General features: G+C 44.0%; 1 protein-coding gene across 3 annotated transcripts in view; it reads left to right on the forward strand.

The window, feature by feature from the left end:
* The window catches only part of LOC147016664 (uncharacterized), a 132,390-nt gene that overhangs the window by 18,330 nt on the left and 89,912 nt on the right, over positions 1-24,148 (forward strand). The window lies entirely within an intron of this gene.

The raw sequence follows: 24,148 nt of genomic DNA on the forward strand, positions 1-24,148 counted from the left end.
GCAGTGGCTTGGGACCCAAGAGGTCCTGAGTTCAAGCCCCGTTGAGACACTGAATTAATATATGTATGTATATATATATATATGTATATATATGTATATATATATATGTATATGTATATATATATGTATATATATGTATATATATGTATGTATATATATATGTATGTATATATATATGTATATATATGTATGTATATATATATGTATATATATGTATGTATATATATATAAATATATATATATATATATATATATATAGATATATATATATATATATATATATATATATATATATATATATATATATATATATATATATATATACATATATATATATATAACCAAGTCGAAAACACCAGGGGGTTGACTCAGCCTGCCATCCTTCCGAGGTCGGCGAAATGAGCACCAGTTCTACTGGGCCCGGTGTATGCCCCGGTTAGAATAGGTGTACCATATCCCTGTGTGTCGTAAGAGGCGACCAGGGTTGCGTCAGGAAGGGCATCCGGCGTTAAAACCTATGCCAAATCATTATGCGGACAACAAAACGAATTTCCATACCGGATCGGTCGAGGCCCGGGTTACCAACGACCGCCACCGGTACCGGTGGTCAGCAGGGTACCAGTGGAAATTGTGCTACTGCTGGGCGAAGGAGGAGAAGGAGACGGGGAAGGCGAGTCCGGAGTCAGTGGGAGAGGGGGAAGGGTAGAAGTGTGGAGGTGAGAGTTGGAACTCTGAATGTTGGGACAATGACTGGCAAAGGGCGAGAGTTGGCTGATATGATGGAGAGAAGAAAGGTGGACATACTGTGTGTACAAGAGACCAAGTGGATGGGGAGTAAGGCGAGGAGCATTGGAGGTGGTTTCAAACTGTTCTACCATGGTGTGGATGGGAGGAGAAATGGTGTCGGGATAATCCTGAAGGAAGATTATGTCAAGAGGGTATTGGAGGTGAGGAGAGTGTCTGACCGAGTGATGAGTGTGAAGTTGGAAATTGAAGGGGTGATGATGAATGTCATCAGTGCATATGCCCCACATATGGGGTGTGAGATGGAATATAAAGAAGATTTCTGGAGTGAGTTAGATGAAGTGGTGGAGAGTGTATCCAAGGATGAAAGAGTGGCGATTGGAGCAGATTTCAATGGACATGTTGGGGAGGGGAATAAAGAGGATGAGGAGGTGATGTGGAGGTACGGTCTCAACAAGAGAAATGTGGAAGGGCAAATGGTGGTAGAGTTTGCAAAAAGAATGGAAATGGCAGTGGTAAATCCATATTTCAAGAAGAAGGAGGAAAACAGGGTGACATACAAGAGTGGAGGAAAGTGCACACAGGTGGATTACATCTTAAGTAGGAGATGCAACCTGAAAGAGATTAGTGACTGTAAGGTTGTGGCAGGGGAGAGTGTAGCTCGACAGCATCGATTGGTGGTCTGTAGGATGACTTTAGAGGTGAGGTTGAGGAAGAGAGTGAGGGCTGAACCAAGGACCAGATGGTGGAAGCTGAAGGAGGAAGACTGTTGCGTGAAATTTAGGGAGGAGGTGAGACAGGCGTTGGATGGTGATAAAGATGGGTGGGATGATTGGGCAACGACAGCAGAAGTTGTGAGGGAGATAGCTAGGAAGGTACTTGGTGTGACATCTGGACAGAGGAAGGAAGATAAGGAGACTTGGTGGTGGAATGAGGAAGTACAGAAAAGTATAAGGAAGAAGGGGTTGGCGAAAAAGAAGTGGGATAGTCAGAGAGATGAAGAAAGTAGGCAGGAGTACAAGGAGTGGCATCGAAAAGCAAAAAGAGAGGTGGCAAAGGCCAAGGAAAAGGCATATGACAAGCTGTATGAGAAGTTGGATACAAAAGAAGGGGAAAAGGATTTATACCGATTGGCAAGACAGAGGGACCGAGCTGGGAAGGATGTGCTGCATGTTCGGGTGATAAAGGACGCAAATGGGAATGTGCTGACGAGCGAGGAGAGTGTGTTGAGAAGGTGGATGGAGTACTTTGAGGAGCTGATGAATGAAGAAAATGAGAGAGAGAAGGTTGGAAGAGGTGGAGATAGTGAATCTGGAAGTGGGGTGGATCAGTAAGGATGAAGTGAGGACTGCTATGAAGAAGATGAAAACTGGAAAGGCGGTTGGCCCAGATGGTATACCAGTGGAGGCATGGAAGTGCTTAGGAGAGATGGCAGTGGGGTTGTTAACCAGATTGTTTAATAAAGTCTTGGAAAGTGAGAGGATGCCGGAGGAGTGGAGATTAAGTGTACTGGTTCAGATTTTCAAGAATAAGGGTGATGTGCAGAGCTGTGGAAATTACAGAGGGATAAAGTTGTTAAGCCACACCATGACGTTGTGGGAAAGAGTAGTGGAAGCTTGGTTGAGAGGAGAGGTGATGATCTGTGAGCAGCAATATGGGTTTATGCCAGGAAAGAGCACCACTTACGCGATGTTTGCTTTGAGAATGTTGATGGAGAAGTATAGGGAAGGCCAGAAAGAGTTACATTGTGTGTTTGTGGATTTAGAGAAAGCTTATGATAGGGTGCTAAGAGAGGAGTTGTGGCATTGTATGAGGAAGTCGGGAGTGGTGGAGAAGTATGTGAGGATCGTGCAGGATATGTACGAGGACAGTGTGACAGCGGTGAGGTGTGCGGTAGGAATGACGGACCGGTTTAAGGTTAAAGTGGGATTGCACCAAGGATCGACTCTGAGCCCTTTCCTGTTTGCAATGGTGATGGACAGGTTGACGGACGAGATCAGACTGGAGTCTCCATGGACTATGATGTTCGCGGATGACATCATGATCTGTAGGGAGAGTAGGGAGCAGGCTGAATCGAGCCTTGAGAGGTGGAGCTACGCACTGGAGAGAAGGGGAATGTTAGTCAGTAGGAGTAAGACGGAGTACATGTGCGTAAATGAGACGGAGGGTGGTGGTATGGTGCAGTTGCAAGGAGTTGAGGTGGGGAAGGTGGATTGGTTTAAATACTTGGGATCAACTGTCCAAAGTAACGGAGAGTGTGGGAAATAAGTGAAAAAGAGAGTGCAGGCAGGATGGAGAAGAGTTGCAGGAGTGATTTGTGACAGAAGGGTAGATGCAAGAGTGAAGGGGAAAGTATATAAGACGGTAGTGAGACCAGCTATGTTGTATGGTTTGGAGGCGGTGGCGCTAACAAAAAGACAGGAAGCGGAGCTGGAGGTGGCAGAGTTAAAGATGCTGCGATTCTCGTTGGGAGTGACGAGGATGGATAGGATAAGAAATGAGTATATTAGAGGGACAGCACAGGTAGGACGGTTTGGAGACAAAGTGAGAGAGGCGAGATTGAGATGGTTTGGACATGTGCACAGGAGGGAAACGGAGTATATCGGGAGAAGGATGTTGAAGATGGAGCCGCCAGGCAGGAGGAGAAGAGGAAGGCCAAAGAAGAGGTTCATGGATGCGGTGAGGGCGGACATGCGGGTGGTTGGAGTGTCAATGGAAGATGTGGAGGATAGAGCGAAATGGAGACGGTTGGTCCGCTGTGGCGACCCCTAACGGGAGCAAGCCGAAAGAGGAAGAAGAAGAAGAAGAAGAAGAAGAAGAAGAAGAAGGAAGGAAAGCCATGATATCTGTGGATCATTAAAAAAAAAAAAACAGATGGCGATACTGCGACTGATAAGTATAATGCATTGAGTGATAATGCTAAGGTGAAACAACTTCGTGTTTCTCTAGATGGAACATTTTATCCACGAGATAGATTGGAAATTAATTGGGAAAAAAATGATTTTGCTGAAACATACAAGTCTTAACAAAAGGTGTGTGAAAGTAATGAAAATAAAGAACCTATTTTGGATATGACAGCATTTAAAAGTTTGTATACAATCTATGCGTTTGACCTGAGTGCTCAAAAGGAAACTATAAAGTCTAATCGAGTGGACACTTCCATATACATTGAAAGAGGAGAGCGTGAAGAAGTTGATACATATTGTTTGCTTTTGGAAGAAACAGAATTACAGATTAATACAGATAATGGTGTTATGATTCGTCTCACATAATTTTTGTTCAATAAATGAGTGGCAAAGTACCAACTGGGGTATATGTTAATCAAATAAATCTTCATAAACTATAATCTTGTGTTCAAAATCAAAAGCCTTGTACGATTAACGTTAATACAATTCAGAGAAAAGGAGCAGTAAAAATTGATGTTTTGCTCACAAGAGAACAGGTTGAAATCTTGAACGATACTGGCTAACTTAAAATTAAAATGACAAAACCAATGTTGAAAAAATATTCAATAAGAGAGACGAGTGGAGGATTTCTCCCATTTCTAATTCCTTTATTTGCTGGTTTAAGTGCGGTTGGAGCATTGACGGGTGGTATTTCAACAGCGGTGAAAACTGCCAACGAAAGGAAGGCTCAACTCCGGGCTCAAAAAGAATTGGAAAGACATAACAAAGAGTTGGAGAAACAAATTAGTGGAAGTGGTGTAATTGTAGATTTTGCTGAAAAGCTTGAAGGTCTGCCTGATAAAGCGAGATTGTTGGTTGGAGATATGCTTTCTTCGATCGCACAAGCAGGTGTAAAATTAACGAAAAGAGGTAATGGATTATATCTTTCTAATAAATAAATGAGCATTGATGAGTGGTTTAAAGAATTTGGAAAGAATACAACATCAAATTTACAACTTGTCAAATATTGTAAGAAATTGAAAATTCATAATGTGGTTATTTGTATGAGAGATGAATTAACAAACGTGCCTAAACATACAAAGAATATTATTATGAACTTAGAAGATAATAATGGGAATGGTTCTCATTGGGTTTGTATTTTTAATCGTCAAGACAAATATTATTTTGATAGTTTTGGTCTTCCACCACCTGCTGAAGTCATAAAATTCTTACAGAATGGTGTTTATCAAACATTTCAAGTCCAAGAATTAAATTTCAAGTGTTGTGGTCAATTATGTCTGTATGTGTTATTTCAACTCAACAAAAATAATTTTTTATGACATTTTTAATCTAATATAAATGACTTATGTTGGTAAAGATGGTTCTATCTTTGGTGTATCCCAAGAACTGGATGTTGATTTATCAAATTATTACACAAAGGCACAGGCTGAATGACATAAATATAATATAACCAAAAATGTTAATATGAAAAATGCTTATAAATTAAAAAATTATCCAAGCCCGAATGACACGAATGACTTGGTGAGATTTAGTGATTTATCACAATATATATCCTTAAATAAAACGGCCGTGTATTCCAAAGATACAGAAGTGTTGATTTTATCTCCAGGTCATACAGAATTCACAGTTCAAATTAAAATAAATTTTTAAAAAGAAGGGTGTATCGTTTGTATGAGAATAGAACAATGGGGGTATGATATGAATGATTTAGGGTATAATTGGTCATTTAAAATTGACCTAGAACACCTGGAACAATTAAATCAGTCTCGTAAGGAAGAATATTATCCACTTGGTGTCGAGAATGAGTTTTGTGGAAGCACAATTAGTAGACAACAAATAAAAGAATTTAATAAGGGTAAATATAATAATGGTTTTGCCCTTGTTTATATCATGAAAACAGAAAAAAACAGGATTATATATAATAAGTAAGGAAATACAAAATGATTTAACTATGGGAAGATGGGGAGGTGTTTCGTGCCATAATATTATTCTAACATATATTTCTAATACATAAATGACGGCAAGAAGGCTTCAAGAAAATTATCATTTCTGTGTCCAAGCATACCTTCAAAAAAAGGGTATTCGGTATTTTAATATATATGTTCTACAACATAAGAATGAGGTATTTTCAATAAAAGATTTGCATTATGCTGATGTTGATAAACCAACAACTTTGGATTTAATTAGAATGTTAAATAATGGAAAAATTATGAAGTTAAGAAAACACAAGGCTCTTTTCGAAATTCAAAAGAAATTTTATTGGTTTCCTGGTGTAAAAAAAATTATTTTGGATACAGGAATAACAAGAAATCCTGATGAATATATATATATATGATATTCTATGGGGTGTAAGCGATTCAAGGATAATAAGGGATGAGGAAGGAGTTGAAGAAGAGAGAGAAGAGGAGGAAAAGGAGAAGAGAGAGAAGGAGGAAAGGGAGAAGAAAGAGAAGGAGGAGAGGGAGAAGAAAGAGAAGGAGGAGAGGGAGAAGAAAGAGGAGGAAAGGGAGAAGAAAGAGAAGGAGGAGAGAGAGAGAGAAGAGAGAGAAGGAGGAGAGGGAGAAGAAAGAGGAGGAAAGGGAGAAGAAAGAGAAGGAGGAGAGAGAGAGAGAAGAGAGAGAAGGAGGAGAGAGAGAGAGAAGATAGAGAAGGAGGAGAGGGAGGAAAGAGCGAGAATGAATGAATATCAAAATATCAAAAAAAGATTGGGGGTATTACAGAAAATAACTCAACCCACCGAGGAGGAAAACAAAGAATTGACAAGTCTATTAGCAATATTTTCGATAAGACTATTGTCATCGGCAAGATATTGATTTTAATTCAAGTTTTTCATTTTTTTCTTAAATAAATGGAGGAGAGAGTAAAGACGTTTCTAAGGATTCTTTATGTTTTAAAAATTAAGATTCAAATGTGCATGTTGGAAACTAAAAAGGTTTTTGCATTCTGTAGAAATTTTTATCATAAATAAATGAGTTATTGTCTCAAATGTAAAAAGAAAACTAATACTAAAAATATTTCATATTTTAAAAGTAAAAATAACAAGGTTATACAAAAAGGTACATGTTTGGTGTGTGATTCAAAAAGTGTCAATTTATCTCCAAACACAAACGTGGAGGAGATATACAAAAGTTTTTATCAGGAAGTAAATTTACAACTACTGGAATACCAGGGGAATTAAATCTACCAGGGTATTCTTTCTGTGGTCCAGGCACAAACTTGGATAAAAGATTATATGAGGCAGACAATCAATACTAAATCATGGAGTCAGCCCATCAAAAGAGTTGATGAAGTGTGCATGAGACACGATATTGATTATGGGAATACCACAACTTTGGAAGAAAAGCATGAAGCCGATAGAGAAATGTTGTATAATTTGTCTCTGATACACAATCCAACCTTGAGAGAAAAAGTTGATAGGTTCATCGTGAAGAAGATGGTCAGTGCTAAATTGAAACTTGGACTTGGAAATTCAAAAAAACTTATAGGCTCTAATGATGTCATTAAGACTGAAGAGCAATTAGCTGATGAATTACATAAACCAATATTCACAAAGTTTCAGAGAAGGAAGGTTTATTCCAAGGAAGTTGATTATATCTGGTCCGCTGATTTGATTGAACTCAATAATGATAAGGGGTACAAGTATGCTTTAACCGTTATTGATTTGAGGAGTAGATACGCATGGGTTGTCCCTTTAAAAAACAAAACAGGTAATACTCTTATGTTATGTCAAATACTTATGTCAAAACAGGTAATACTAAGCCTTTCAACAGATATTTAATAAAAGTAAGAGAAAACCTAAAAAAAAGTGGACTGATGAGGGTAGAGAGTTTTATAACAAAACATTTATGAATTTTCTAAAAAAATAACAGTATTACATTATACAGTACCTTTAATGAAGGAAAGGCCGTTGTTGTTGAATGTTTTAATCGTACCTTAAAAGAGAGACTATATAAAAAATTCACACAATCTGGTTCACAACAATGGTCATCTTTTATTCAGGATATTGTGGATAAGTATAATGACACGATTCACACGTCAACGAATATGAAACCATCAGAAACATTTACAAAATTACAATATGAAAAAAGGTTAATGTCAGAAAACCGAAGTTCAAAGTTGGTGATATTGTAAGAATAAATAGGTGGAAATCTCATTTTGAAAAAGGTTATATTAAACGATGGACGAACGATCTTTTTAAAATTGTTGATGTTATAGATACAGTTCCTTGGACTTCTAAGATATATGATTTAGAAGGGGAAGAGATTTTAGGTTCATTTTATTTACAGGAATTACAAAAGACAAAGATAAATTGAATTTTTTTGAATCCGCCCCTTTTTGACTCCGCCCACACAAGCTCCACCTACACAAACCCCACCCACACAAACCCTACCCACACAAGCTCCACACAAACCCCACCCCACACAAGCTCCACACACAAACCTCACTCCACACAAGCTCCACCCACATTCATCATATTCACATAATTAGTGATTAGTCAATTAGTTAATTAGTTCCCCACACACAACATGTTTATTTTATTTAAAAAATTGTCCACCCATCCATACAAGCTCCACCCGCACATCCACCCATCTATTCACCCATCCACATCAAACCTCATCCACATAAACCTCATCCACATAAACCTCATCCACATAAACCCTGCCCACAGAAGTCCCCACCCACATAAACCCCTCCCATATAAACCCCTCCCACAAAAGCCCCACCCACACAAGCCCCTCCCATATAAACCCCACCCACAGAAGTCCCCACCCACACAAGCCCCTCCCATATAAAGCCCTCCCACAAAGCCCCACCCACATAAACCCCACCCACACAAGCCCCACCCCCCCTCATCCCCTCTGTGCGCCCCCACCTTTGACCCACCACCTCCCTCATCCCACTCCCCACCCTTCCCCACACACACACGGGGAGGGGAGGGGGTGGGATGAGGTGTCATTGGGGGGGCGCACTTCCCCCCATAAATGTCCTTGATTCGCTTTTTGTAGTTAAGAATCAGATAATTGTAAGGAAAGCATTTATAATTAATCAACATTGATAATATTAAATATTCAGTTGTAAAAACAGATGATATATCCAAGCAGTCTGCTTCAGATGTCTTGAGTGCCAGGTCAGATTCCTGCAGTCGATTAACTTGTGCACTTGCTTCATCCAGACAGGTGTTTAAACTGAAAAATAAAAAAAAAGAATGTGTTAAAACTCAGGAGACATATTGACAGACAGAGACAGATATAGAAATGAACACAGAGACAAGCAGATATACATACACTCACACATGCACGTGCACGTGTGTGTTTCTCACCTTGAAGTCGGATCTTTCAAGATTATAGGAGATAACAACAATGTCTTCCAGTCGGTAATGATTTCTCTCATTTCTCCCCTGAAAATCCGAATCTCTTGTACAAAATCAGACATCTCTGCCTAGACATCGTGTAATTCGGATAATTCATTTTCAACATCGGCGATCAACGATGTTGTTATTGGAGACAATCTGTTGAAAAAAAAACAATATATATTAGTCATACAGTGATTTAATTAATAATCAGTTGTTTCACTGTGATTCTCAGAGGAAGAACACAAACGTACCGATATTGTAATGGATTCTCTTCTTCCTCAGACGAAAGATAGATCATGTTTCAATCGTTTCTCAATAGGACAAGATGAGAACAATTATAAAGCTTTCAGACAAAGTTTACGACTGACGGCTCCTTTATAAAACAACTTGAGGAAGTAAAATTGCATAATGTTGGAATTTTTTCAGGGCGTGTGTCCACACGGGGAAATGACTTTTCGGGCAAGACAGCTCAGCATGGGAAATGCATGGGTGATACATTCTCAAGCAGTTTTACCCATTTTTAACACAAAATGAAAATGCTTTGAATGACTTTTGATAAAACGTACGTTTATTAGCCTGTTAGTGTTCTGATTTAAAATATAACCACGAGGCCTTGTCTTTCACGGAATACTTCCTCATCTTCACGGCACGAACTGAAAACACTTAAAAACCTTCCCCCATTCGTTGGTTCACCTTTGAGTGGAGTAAGAGTCAAAGGGGGAGAGAAAAGAATTCTCCTCTTTTTGTTCTAATGGGTCTCGAGTCAGAGAGCTCTTCCGATACATTTGTATGGCAGAAAAAGGGGTATCTTAAAAAATATAAAGATTCAAATGTTTTATTTTTAAATATTTTAGATGGGGATTATTGTGCAAAGAAAATTAAACTATTGAAGGAATTTCAGAATGAACAAATCTTTATAGGTTCAATGAGTGAGCTAAACAATATGCATTGGTTATTTGAAAAAGAGTGTCCCTTGGCTTACATGTTTCAGATATTTCTTTAGAATCACCTTTAACAAATCACATTACTGCTTTACTACTTGAACAAATCTTTATCTTATTGCATTGGTTATTTGAAAAAAAGTGTCCCTAGGTTAAAAGGGGAGACAAATAAATATACCTTGGGATAAAAAGGGGGTTTACTTTTGAGGGGAAAAAAATATGAATCGCTGAAAATCCCCCATTCACTTACATGGGGAAAAGTGAGCCAGAATCAATATATTCATTGCATTGGCATGCGTACTGCAAAGGATCCAAGTTGCATTGGCATGCGTACTACAAAGGATCCACGTTGCATTGGCGTGCATACTGCAAAGGATCCAGGTTGTATTGTTATGAATCTGGAAGCCTTGTGCACACAGACAGACAGCCAACCCGATAGCTCAGTTATATTGGTGTGTGTTTCTAGTTAGGGTCCCGTCCCTTGTTTCATGGGTAATTAAATGTTCATGCGCTGTGGAGTTATTTTGATAGTTAGAGTTTTCTTTTACATTTTTACACCCCTTATAACAACAACAACACGCCTTCACCTCGCTTCAACACAACGCCAAAGCGCCCGCAGTGGGTGGAGTCCAAGGCGGAACCTCGCAGTGGCTCTCGCCCAATCGGGGTGATGCGAGCGAGGTTGCCGTCCTTCCACCAATGGGACTCCTCCACTGTGTGAGGAGCGGTCCACGTGATGTCACCACGCCCTCCCCCCCCCCCCCCGCCAGACCAATCAACCGACTTGGCGCCCGTTTTGGCGAATGACAGACGCGACGAGCGCATTTGCGCGCCAAAACCGTCCAGTGAGGGAGAGCGGGTAGCAAGGAGGCGTCCCCCCCCCGACACCCCCCCCCTTTGGACAAGGGGAAATAAGGTTGTGGCGCGATCGGACAGGCGGAGAGCGTGGTTGTCGGGACGAGCGCGAGAAGAACAAGGATAATTGCTTCTGGTCTGCTCGAGCGCGGGACACATCTCGCTGGTGCTGGGGGGGGAACGCATCTCGCTGGCACTTCTTCTGCTCTCGTCTCATCGCCGACGTTGAATTGCTCTGGTCTGCTGGAGCGCGGGTCACATCTCGACGCTGCTCTGGTCTGCTGGAGCGTGGGTCGCATCTCGTCGATGCTGGTCGCCTCTCGTCGACGCGGGGCTGGTCGCATCTCGCTGGCGCTGGGCTGGTCGCATCTCCACACCGGTCTGGTTTGCTTGTCTCGGCCAAACCGCACGAGGTGGGAAGGTCCATTTTTCTTACTGGTTATCTGTGTGTGCGTGTGTGTGTCCATGGGGCCCCGTCTTTCAGTAGAAACTGGATAAGTGCTTTTGCTTGTACATTGCATTTCATTTCTTATAATCGGATAACTCTGCTCCGAGCGTACTACCCCCCTCTCCCCCATTTTAAATAAATCCCCTGTTAAATGTTTCAGCTTGTTTCTGTGTTTCTTTCATTGGCTTAGCACAGTGTGTGTTGGGAAATTGGGAAGCGGTAAATTGTACATTTGGACCGACGGGACCTCGGTAACCATCCGCTCGGGTTACGCATGGGTCGAACACGCATACGGCTCGTCCCGTACGAGTGACGTCGAGGGTGTGAATCCTCCGTAGCTCGCCACGTGGGCCTCGAGGTATTTTGAAGTTTGGCAAATAACCCTGTCCTACGTGGTTGATTTATTGACAATTCACGGTCCTGTAAGAGAACCGTACCTTTTGGAGTTTTCCGAAAGGTACAATCTTGATTTCAGGTGTTCGGTGGAGTTGACCCTGCTGCTCCACCTAGCAGTCGTGCTCGCAACCGACGCCCGGCCCCACAACAGTCTTGGCTTGCTCACTGCAAATGATCCACATTGCATTTGCGTGCGTACTGCAAAGGATCCACGTTGCATTGGCGTGCGTACTGCAAAGGATCCATGTTGCATTGGCGTGCATACTGCAAAGGATCCAGGTTACATTGGCGTGCATACTGCAAAGGATCCAGGTTGCATTGGCATGCGTACTGCAAAGGATCCAGGTTGCAATGGTATGCTGCAAATTACATTGGCGTGCATACTGCAAAGGATCTACGTTGCATTGGCGTGCGTACTGCAAAGGATCCAGGTTGCATTGGCATGCGTACTGCAAAGGATCCAGGTTGCAATGGTATGCTGCAAATTACATTGGCGTGCATACTGCAAAGGATCTACGTTGCATTGGCATGCGTACTGCAAAGGATCCAGGTTGCATTGGCATGCGTACTGCAAAGGATCCACGTGCATTGGCGTGCGTACTGCTATGATCCAAGTTGCATTGGCGTGCGTACTCTCTCTATCGAGTGCAGCCTGTGTAGTCCAAGAGGAATACCCAGGTCCAACATCATGACGTAGCCTATACAGAACTTATTTGTCTTGTCTTTTTTTTCAGATTGAAAAATAGCTCAGCAACCTACCCAGGCCTGTTCTAGTCATGAATTGTGGTATAAGTAATTTGCAAAAATCGGTTAAAACGTACCAAGTGGAGGTGACAATTGTATGCATTTTCGCTAAAGCCAATTTTAGGAGTTTTAATGTTTTTATACATGTGTTAGCTGATATATGTGTATCCATCGTGGTTAATATATCGTAAAATAATAGCATGAACCAAAACACACATTTTCCAATGATTTTCCAACCACAACCATATTCATCATGTGCACTTCAACCAGAAAACAAGTTTGTATGACAATATTCATGAGCGGTTAATTGAACTAAAGTTGGATTTATCTTCCTGAAATATAAATTACAATGATCTTATATCCTCTTTTTATATTATGTTTATGATAATCTGTAAAATGTATTGCTAATACAGTGAAACCTATCGAGAGGTCCCTCTCATGAGCCACCACCTTCTCCTGAAAGGCCACCTAATTTTAGCTATACTGGCACTTTTACATAAAAACATACTGCTCATGAGAGATCACCCCTTCTGTAAAGTCAGTCTTTTGTGACATTTTGGATGACTTCTCAAAAGAGGTTTCACAATATGAATAACTAAACCAAGAAGGACCTTGGCTATCGCTGGTCGGATTTTGTGTCCAACGAGCGGTTGCTGAGAGAGACTCGGATGAGATTTGTTACCTGCATAGTCCGTGAGCGTCAGTTGCGGCTGTATGGACATGTGGCTCGTTTTCCTGACTCTGATCCTGCTCACCAGATTCTCTCAGTGAGGGAGTCTCATGAGTGGAGGAGGCCAGTGGGCCGACCACGTGCCTCATGGTTGCAGCAGGTTGACCATCATCTCAAGGAGATGGGGATGGGCCTGGAATTTGCCTGGGGGATGGCCAGACGGAGGCCCCTGGAGTACCGGCGGAAAGTGGACGCAGCGACGCGCTGTTCTGGCACATGCTCCCATACCTGACCTGACCTGACCTCTTGCTGGTCCTGTTATCTTCACCATTCTGCATGCATGCTTGCATGATTTGTGTATGAGATAAAGGGAAGTAAAGAGATGAAATAAATGAAAAAATAAAGGATTGAAGACCTCACTAAAAGCCCTACGCAACACATCTTTTCCATTTACCCACGAGACATATGGAAAAGGCTAACTAAACAAATACTAATGAGAAAACTGTCTTAGGATCGCTATATGTTGGGTGCCATTCCCTTGGAGGAATGATGGTTTTACAGAACCGCAACAATACATTTCATCATCTGAAACAACTCTGAAATCCTCCACCATGCTCTACTCTCTCTGAAGGCATTGCTCCGCTTTGCTCACTGAATTCAGAAAATGTCTCCTCTTCACTCTCTCATGGTTCTTCCACTGGTATATTATTCAGTGAAGAAGCCATTGCGCAGGGTGCTCGCTTCACTTACCTGTCGGTGGTGCTGCAGCATCCAATAAATGCCCATCCTCACCTGGAACGCGATCCTCATCCATGGCATTTGTTTATAAAAAAAATTGTGTTTTACAACATAATCCCTTGTACCAAATTCAAAGAAAATACATTTTGCCAAAATTCCACTAAATTTAGACCTGGTTTACAATTTTTCTGACACCCAAATTTAATTCACAATTTCTCTGGGGATGGTCCAACACCACAGGGTTCAAAATCCCCCTCCTGACACCAGTGTAACGAAGTCCCACTGGTGTAGGGTTAGAATCCCACATAGTTCAAAGAACAAAACTCACAACACCAGTGTAAAAATCACCCAGTCGAGCCGTACTGGACTCAAACCAGGTGGCGCCAGAGTTCACAATACGAAAGATGGCTTTAATTTAAATTATGTGGAGGCTTTAATATTAATCACAGAGCACTCCAAATGTCAGCGCAGGAAAGGTTATAATTCTCCATTTGGTTGAACACACTGAGAATGCAACTCATGTGTCCCCAATAGCTTGGTAATTTACCCATGCACAGATAAACAATACTGCTGCAACTCGAAGCCAATATCCCAGGAAAAAAAAATCACAAAACTGTCACAAATTGTCCGTAAACAAAAATATCCATGAATAAGGATTGGTCAGTGAATAAGGAATATTAATAAGGAGTGTGTCGCATTGGGATTCTCATCATGTGTGTACGATATGTGAACGTCTTTATAGTTGTGGAGGAACTCTGGGAAGGGTTCGAAACGGCAAAGTGCTTACCTTGTGTAGGCCTTCTTGGGTTGCTTTATGCAGCTTCTTTGGTGAGAGGAGTGTGGGAGGTGTCAATTGAATATAATCCGAGCTACTTTGGTTTGGTTGCTTAGGTGAGTGCTGATTGGCTATTTCTTCCATTCACAGGTGGGTCATTCCATGTCAAATCATCAAAGAATCTGCCGTCATCTCTCAGATTTTTGTAAAACTTTGGGAACCAATTGGGACCCATGAAAAACGGCAAGAACTCAAATATTTTTTTCTGACAGCCTCTTAATTAGTGAGATACAGACTAACGAACTTTGCACTAATTAGCACGACGTCGCGAATTCAAATGGCCATATCTCTAAAAGTATAACACCTAGAGAGCTGGTTTTGGTGTCATTTTAACGGTATTTTCATGCCCTATGAATTTGTCTGGGCAACATTTTCCTACCTCCAACCACAAAAAAGTTATCACAAAATATAAACTTCAATCGTGAATCCCCAAAAAATGTGTCCTTCAAATTTCCTCAAATTCATCCCAGAGGTACCTTATGATGTCAAGAAGCTTCCACATAAATTTTGATGGGGACTCGAATAGTTTCTGAGATATGAGGAATAATGTACATGTACGTATGGCATATAGGTTCGAAAATCAGCATTTGTAATGTATTATACAATCAATAAGTGAGTTCAAGTACACGGTGTTCACTAACCTGACTTAGGCTTTCAATTTCCTTTTCAATGCAGCAACAGCAGCACTTGTTTCTTCCCCTCAGGCCCAGTTGAAAATGAAAGTTTATGATACTTCAAAGCAATTGATGGTCGTTCCCTGTGTTCCCTGTCATGGCTAGGTTAGAATGGTTGTATAATACATTACAAATGCTGATTTTCGAACCTATATGCCATACGTACATGTACATTATTGCTCATATCTCAGAAACTATTGGAGTGCCCATCACAAAACTTATGTGGAAGCTTCTTGACATCATAAAGTACCTCTGGGATGAATTTGAGGAAATTTGAAGGATACATTTTTTGGGGATTCACGATTGAAGTTTATATTTTGTGATAACTTTTTTTGTGGTTGGAGGTAGGAAAATGTTGCCCAGACAAATTCATAGGGCATGAAAATACCTTTAAAATGACACCAAAACCAGCTCTCTAGGTGTTATACTTTTCGAGATATGGCCATTTGAATTTGCGACGTCGTGATAATTAGTCCAAAGTTCGTTAGTCTGTATCTCACTAATTAAGAGGCTGTTAGCAAAAATATTTGAGTTCTTGCCGTTTTTCATGGGTCCCAATTGGTTCCCAAAGTTTTACAAAATCTGAGAGATGACGGGAGATTCTTTGATGATTTGACATGGAATGACCCAGGTGAGAGATGAGGGTGGGTCTTTCCATATTTATATATTGACTGCTTTTGATGTTTGCATGTGGTACATGCTTGGGAGCCTCATTGGTATACGTTGCTGTTTGCGCTATCGCTGATGATTTGCCAATAAGCGATGAAACCGGTCCGGTAGCGGAGGGGGTGTGTCGCATTGGGATTCTCATGTGTGTACTATGTGTGAACATCTTTATAGTTGTGAGAAACTCTTGAAAGGGTTCGAAACAGCAAAGTGCTTACCTTGCATAGACCTTCTTGGGTTGCTTTATGCAGCTTCTTTGGCGAGAGGAGTGTGGGAAGTGTCAATATATATATATATATATATATATACATATATATATATACATATATATACATATATATATACACATATATACACATATATACACATATATATACATATATATATATATATATACATATATATATATACATATATATACATATATATATACACATATATACACATATATACAGATATATATACATATATATAAATATATATACATATATATACATATATATACATATATATACATATATATACATATATATACATATATATACATATATATACATATATACATATATACATATATATATATATATATATATATATATATATATATATATACATATACATATACATATATATATATATATATATACATATATATATATATATATATACATACATATATATATAGATATATACATATATATATATATATATATATATATATATACATATATATATATATATATATATATACATATACATATACATATATATACAGATATATATATATATATTGTTGCTGATTCGCGCCCGCCGGCGTGCTGACGGCCACGTAACTCGAATCGCGGCACGTCGCCCACCGGACGGACAATCCAGTCGTGACCCTCTCGGACTAACGCCGGGAACCAGTCACGGGTGGACCTTTCGGTCTCACCGCGATCAAGCCAATCAGCCCCCGCGTGGGATAGGGTTGCTCGCCAAATTCGACCTACCTAAGTACCCACGCGGAGGGTAGACCGGGCGATCGCACCTCGCCGCAGGTCGACTTCGGACACGGGCCACTTAAGCGACCCGTTCCGTACCATCAGAATAACCGAGCGGTGTTATCGTCGACCTCGACGGTTCGATTAATTATCGGGCGTATTCAACCCACTACCAACCCTTTACGTGAAGCAAGATGGGGATTCAATGGGAGAAATGACGAAGCGAAGCGGGAAACAGTTCAACACAAAGCACATTTATTCGCGGCACACGGGAAGCACACATATTCAATTCCACCAAAAGCACACAGAAAAGAAAAACACAATTCCATTTACACAAAAAGCAAATATAAAAGCGAAAGCACAATGCAGAGCTAATACCGACTACGGAGCACACGGCAACACTTATACAATTTTACTTCACAGACGGCGCCGACAACACATACCCAAAACCAAGGAAAAGAATACCCTCAAGGATGAGGCGGGCCTGAGGCCGAGACCGGGTCGGCCTACCCGTCTGGTGATGAGACGAGGAGCGGCGATGGCGCCTCAACTCCGCGGGCCCCGCGGACAGTGTCTGGTAGGGGGTGGGAAAGGGGCCCCCTTGGTCGCACTATCTCAGCGCGGGGGGAAACAGGAGGGGGTTGCTGATGCTCGGGGTATAGAGGATCTTTATTATCCCGCGACGAGCGTCTCCACCTCGGCCAGGTCGCGCTGTCGGCCTCCCTCGGGTGCAGCTTCCTGCACGACGCGAGCACCCCCTCGTCTGGTGTCGCCGCCTTTCCACAGCTCCGTCCCCTCCGTTCCGACTCCAACGCACACGACGAGCAGCTCCACCGCCCGCGAAGTCTTGACTCTCTGTTTCCGACTCTCCTACTCTCCGCCTCTGGACTCTCTTACTCTCTTACTCTCTTACTCTCTTACTCTCTTACTCTCTTACTCTCTTACTCTCTTACTCTCTTACTCTCTTACTCTCCTACTCTCCGACTCTCGACTCTCTGGACTGACGAACACGGTCCTTTTATCCGCCATGTAGCTTCGCCCTCTCAGCTTTGACCCCCTCCCTTCGACCTTTCACCTCGCTCCCCATTGGCCCGAGAAAAAGTGGGCGTGAAGGCTTTTTGATCCATAAATTTGCATATATCGATCGCCCTGGGGGCGGGGCCAATTCGCCCCTCGCTCACCGATTGGACGGCAAAAAGTGGGCGTGTGTCGTTTTTGATCCGTTTTTGAAGCACAAAATCCGTGATTTTGTACACGCTGTTCGGCGCGCGCCCTGCACGAGTCCAACACCGGTACCCACAGCGGGGCAAGAACGGTGGCGATGCGACGGTTGCGAGGTGTGACGGGAAGGTCGTGGCGGTTGTGGTGAAGCGGCGTTGTGGTTGGTTCTTGATGTTGTGGTTGTGGTGGTAATCATGGCGGTTGGTCCAAAATAAAGATAGCAAAAGAAAAACGGCTATCCTGAAGAGTCGCAGCACGCATAAATGACATGTATTCCCACGAGACAACGGGTTTGGGCCTAACTACACATGTAGTTACCGAGATACCTCACCTAAGGGACCTGAATGGTGGTTTGCGAATTTGGTAACCACAACAATATATATATATATATATATATATATATATATATATATATATATATATATATATATATATATATATATATACAGATATATATATATATATATATATATATATACAGATATATATATATATATATATATATATATATATATATATATATATATATATATATATATATATATATATATATATATATATATATATATATATATATATATATATATATATATATATATATATATATATATATATATATATATATATATATATATATATATATATATATATATATATATATATATATATATATATATATATATATATATATATATATATATATATATATATATATATATATATATATATATATATATATATATATATATATATATATATATATATATATATATATATATATATACATATATACATACATATATACATATATACATATACATATATATATACATATAGTGTTGTGGTTACCAGATTCGCAAACCACCATTCAGGTCCCTTAGGTGAGGTATCTCGGTAAGTGCATGTGTAGTTAGGCCCAAACCCGTTGTCTAGTGGGAATACATGTCATTTATACGTGCTGCGACTCTTCAGGATAGCCGTTTTTCTTTTACTATCTTTATTTTGGACCAACCGCCATGATCACAACCACAACATCAACCACCAACCACAACGCCGCTTCACCACAACCGCCACGACCTTCCCGTCACACCTCGCAACCGTAGCATCGCCACCGTTCTTGCCCCGCTGTGGGTACCGGTGTTGGACTCATGCAGAACGCGCGTCGAACAGCGTGTACAAAATCACGGATTTTGTGCTTCAAAAACGGATCAAAAACGACACACGCCCACTTTTTGCCGTCCAATCGGTGAGCGAGGGGCGATTTGGCCCCGCCTCCAGAACGATCGATATATGCAAATTTGTGGATCAAAAAGCCTTCACGCCCACTTTTTCTCGGGCCAATGGGGAGCGAGGTGAAAGGTCAAAGGGAGGGGGTCAAAGGCAAAGTTACGGGGGGATAAAAGGACGGTGTTCGTCAGTCAGAAGAGAGTCGCAAACGAGAACGAGAACGAGAACGAGAACGAGAACGAGAACGAGAACGAGAAGGAGAAGGAGTCGGAACGAAGGAGAAGGAGAACGAGAACGAAGAGGAGAACGAGAACGAAGAGGAGAACGAGAACAAGAAGAGTCGCAAACGAGAACGAGAAGGAGTCGAGAACGAGAAGGAGTCGGAACGGAGGGGACGAGTGTGGAAGACTGGAGCCCGAAGCCTGCAGTGGCTGGAGAAGCTGAAGAGAGTCGGACGAGGGGGTGCTCGCGTCGGTGCCAGGAGCTGCACACCCGAGGGAGGCCGGCAGCGCGACCTGGCCGAGGTGGAGACGCACACCAGGGATAATAAAGATCCTCTATACCCCGAGCATCAGCAACCCCCTCCTGTTTCCCCCCGCGCTGAGATAGTGCGACCAAGGGGGCCCCGTTCCCACCCCCAGCCAGGCACTGTCCACGAGGCCCGCGGGTTGCGGGGCCATCGCCGCTCCGCGTCTCATCACCAGACGGGTAGGCCCGACCCGGTCTCGGCCTCAGGCCTGCCCCATTCTTGGGGGATTTCTTTTCCTTGGTTTTGGGTATGTGTTGTCGGCGCCGTCTGTGAAGTAGAATTGTATAAGTGTTGCCGTGTGCTCGGTAGTCGGTATTAGCTCTGCACTGTGTTTTCACTTTTATGTTTTGTGTAAATGGAATTGTGTTTTCTTTTTTTGTGTGCATTTGGTGGAATTGTATTTGTGTGCTTTCCGTTCGTCGCGAATAAATGTGCTTTATTGTTGAACTGTTCTCCCGCTTCGCTTCGTCTTTTCCTCCATTGAATCCCCATCTTGCTTCACGTAAAGGGTTGGTAGTGGGCTGAATACGCCCGATAATTAATCGAACCGTCGAGGTCGACGATAACACCGCTCGGTTATTCTGATAGTACGGAACGGGTCGCTTAAGTGGCCCGTGTCCGAAGTCGACCTGCGGCGAGGTGCGATCGCCCGGTCTACCCTCCGCGTGGGTACTTAGGTAGTTCGAATTTGGCGAGCAACCCTATCCCACGCGGGGGCTGATTGGCTCGATCGCGGTGAGACCGAAAGGTCCACCCGTGACTGGTTCCCGGCATTAGTCCGAGAGGGTCACGACTGGATTGTCCGTCCGGTGGGCGACGTGCCGCGATTCGAGTTACGTGGCCGTTCGCACGCCGGCGGGCGCGAAGACCGCAACACTGGTGTCAGGAGTGGGATACAAATTCATCGCCCTCCTCGCGGCACTGGTATCGGAGAACAGGAAAACAGGCTCTCCTGTCTCCGGCTAAATTCACGGGAATCGGTCCAGGGGTGAGAGAAGCGACCCCCGATTCCCTCCAAATTACGAGCGAGCAAAATTAACCCTTCACGAGAAGCAAGATGGCGTCTCAAGGCGAGCGGGAGCCGGGGGTATTAGAAATGTATATGTGTAATAATGTAGAGTCCATGGTCCAGGATGGAATCCCCGAGCAGGAAATGTTGATTGTGCAGGAACACGGACTCGCCCAACTGAACCCAGGGCCCGAGGTGGGTGCGGCAGCGGCCGCGGTGTATGACACCTCCCCCCCCCCTCTCCACCAAGACCCTTCTCCAACCCTTGCCGAAACGGCTCAGCTGAGTGCATCCAACATGGCCCAGCTATGCGCCATGCTGGCGGCAATGAACAAACAAATGAATGAAGTGAAAACGACGATGGATACAAATACAAATGAAATGAAAAATGAAATGAAAAACGAAATGAAAGGCATGAACGAAAAGATGGATACAAATACAAATGAAGTGAAAACGACGATGGATGCGAATACACAACAAATAAACGAAAAGATGGATACAAAAATGAACGGAATGGAAACAAACATGAAAGAAGAAATGAAAGAGCTGCGGGGTGAGACGCAGAACATGGGCCGATGCCTGCAGGCGGGCATGAAGGCCGTGACCAGGGAGCTGGGAATGGCGACTTCACGTGTGGGAGCAAACGAGCTGGGTGGGGGTGCAACGGCTGACAGGCCCGCGGTGGAGGCGGGTGAAAAATAATTCGTGGAACGTGTTGGGCGAGGGTCGTGACGATGACCGAAAGGGAAAAATTAAATGGGGAGACCAAAACGTGTGAGACGAGACACGAGGTGACGACAACAGAAATAATAGTTGAGACAAGGGAGGTAAAGGGTGAAGAGTTGGCAGAGACACGGGAGATGGGAACGATAGAGGGAAGACTACACGATGAAGACGGGGTAAGTGACGCGCACGCACACACGGAGGTAGTGGAGGACAATGGGGTTGAGCTCGCGGAGCGTGTAGGGACCCGGTGCGAGCAGCGGGATGGCCTCCTCCAGGAACGAGGGGAGGGAGTATGCCCCCTTGAGGCGAGTCACGACCAGGTGAGTTCGGTCGTGTTTTGCGAGGTTGAGGGGACGAGTGCTGTGGACGGGTGCACGGAGAGCTTGAGGGGTGTAGAGGCCCCGGAGACCCTTGTGGGGACACAAATCCCCAGTGTGGTTGTCCCTGTGTGTGTGGTGCAAGGTGTGAGTGCGTCCCCGTGTGTGGAAGCGACCCCGTGTGTGAGTGGTGTGGTGGCGATGGAGCCAGAGTACGTGCTTCCCAGCACGCCGTGCGTGGGTGAGGCACCGTGTGTGAGTGAGGCCGTGTGTGTGAGTGAAACGGCCAGTGTGAGTGAGGCACCGCGGGTTAGTGCCCCCGCATGTATGAGTGAGGCACGGTGTGTGGATGAGGCACCGCGGTTGAGTGCCCCCGCGTGTATGAGTGAGGCACGGTGTGTGGATGAGGCACCGTGTGTGGAAGAGGCCGTGTGTGTGGATGAAACGGCCAGTGTGAGTGAGGCACCGCGGGTGAGTGCCCCCGCGTGTATGAGTGAGGCACGGTGTGTGGATGAGGCACCGCGGGTGAGTGCCCCCGCGTATGTAAGTAGTATGGTTTGTGTGAGTAGTGAGGCACGCGTGAGTGAACGGCCGTGTGCAAGGTCGCTGTGTGCCAGGGAGACCGTGTGTGTGAGAGAGCGGTATGTGAGGGAGATGTCGGTTGGCATGCGGGAGCACGCAGCCGCATCTCCCGGTGTGAATGTGATGGTGTGGACTGTGTGCGTCGTAACACGCAGGTGTGCGTGGGTGGAATGGAGACGACGACGGCGACAGAGGAGAGAAAGCCGAGTAGCGGCTGTGGTTGTTTCGAGGACCGTGCCGGGTTCACCCAGCAGTGAGCACGCGGTTCGTGCTGTGCAACGCACGAGACCACCACGTGCTCGCTTGCGAGAGTGAAGTCCCGGTCCGGAAACGCACGCGGTGGATTTGCCGATCCCGCGGACGGACAAAGTTTAGGCAGGTAAACGGATTTGGACCGGACGGGTTCTCCACGCGATCGTGTGTGTTCAGCTCCAACGGGCAAAGCACATGTGTTCGCGTGGGAAACCCCTCGAGACGTGGGGCTTGTGGTTTTTTTTTGCGCACGGTGACGTCATGGCTGCACGTGTGGTTGGAATCCGGCAGGAGGGGTATCTCTGCCGGATGGTCCCGTCCAAAGAGGGACGAGGAACACGTGCAGCTGCATGACGTCACGGGCAGGTGTAAAGTGCGCGAGCTCTGAGTTGCCGCGCAGGTGCTGGGCATGAAAAAAAAAAAAGAAGCAAGCCTCACTTTCGGGTGTACAGGATTCCTGGGCAAGGGGTGAAAGACCCCCTTACCTGGGCACAGGATGAAAACTAGTTAGGGGGAAGGGTTAGCTTAGTTAGACCGACTTCATGGGGCAGGGGTAAGTCCTCATGGAGTCCGTGGAATGGATTAGGTAGAGGGATTTAGTGAGCTTTAGGTTGGGGAATTGATTAATGGGATTATTTGGAGACAGTGACAGACTTGTGGATGTGTAGAGGGGACGTAGTTTAGCTACGTAGTGTTAAAAGGAACGTGCTACTAGTTTAAGGGACGACGTGGGAGCACGAGTTAGGGGATGTAGTTAGAAGGATGGCAGAGTTCAGTGTGTGTGTTGAAGAGTTGGTGAGTTGTGAGGCATGTGCTTGGTGAGTGAGTGAGGCCAGCGGGTCTGTGTGTATGGAGTGAATGGGGAATGCATGGTGCGATGAGTGATTGGGGGGAGGAGTGACTCCCGCCCAAGGGACCCCGGGGTCAGAGTAAAGTGAGTTAGGGGGTTAGTCAAATTGAAAAATGGAGGTCGTTTTGCTGTTGGTGGGAATGTAGGCTCGAGACCCATTTGGAGGGGTGCAGGAGCCCTGTTGACGGGCTTGGGAGCGTGGCTGCGAAAGGTGAGTATCGCTGAGTGGGTACCCCGGGCACCAGGCTAGTCGGCCGCGGTAGGCCATGGGCCCATGGGGGGCCGGGATAGAGTAGTGGGCACGGGTGCGCCTGCTTGGTGCGGGGGCCCGGGGCGCCATTAGCCGCGTGGGCAGTGTTGTGGGCACGGGTGACCCTCGGAAAGGGGCCCGGGAGGCCGGCCTGCCACGTGTGCGTTTCAGGGGAGGTGCCATGGGGGGCACTCCCCGGTGTTAGCGAGCTGGTAGGCTCGGAGGCAGTGTAGTG

Source organism: Eptatretus burgeri, chromosome 11 (assembly GCF_056783735.1).
Source record: "Eptatretus burgeri isolate ZD-2024b chromosome 11, Ebu_testis_v1, whole genome shotgun sequence".
Lineage (NCBI taxonomy): Eukaryota > Metazoa > Chordata > Myxini > Myxiniformes > Myxinidae > Eptatretus > Eptatretus burgeri.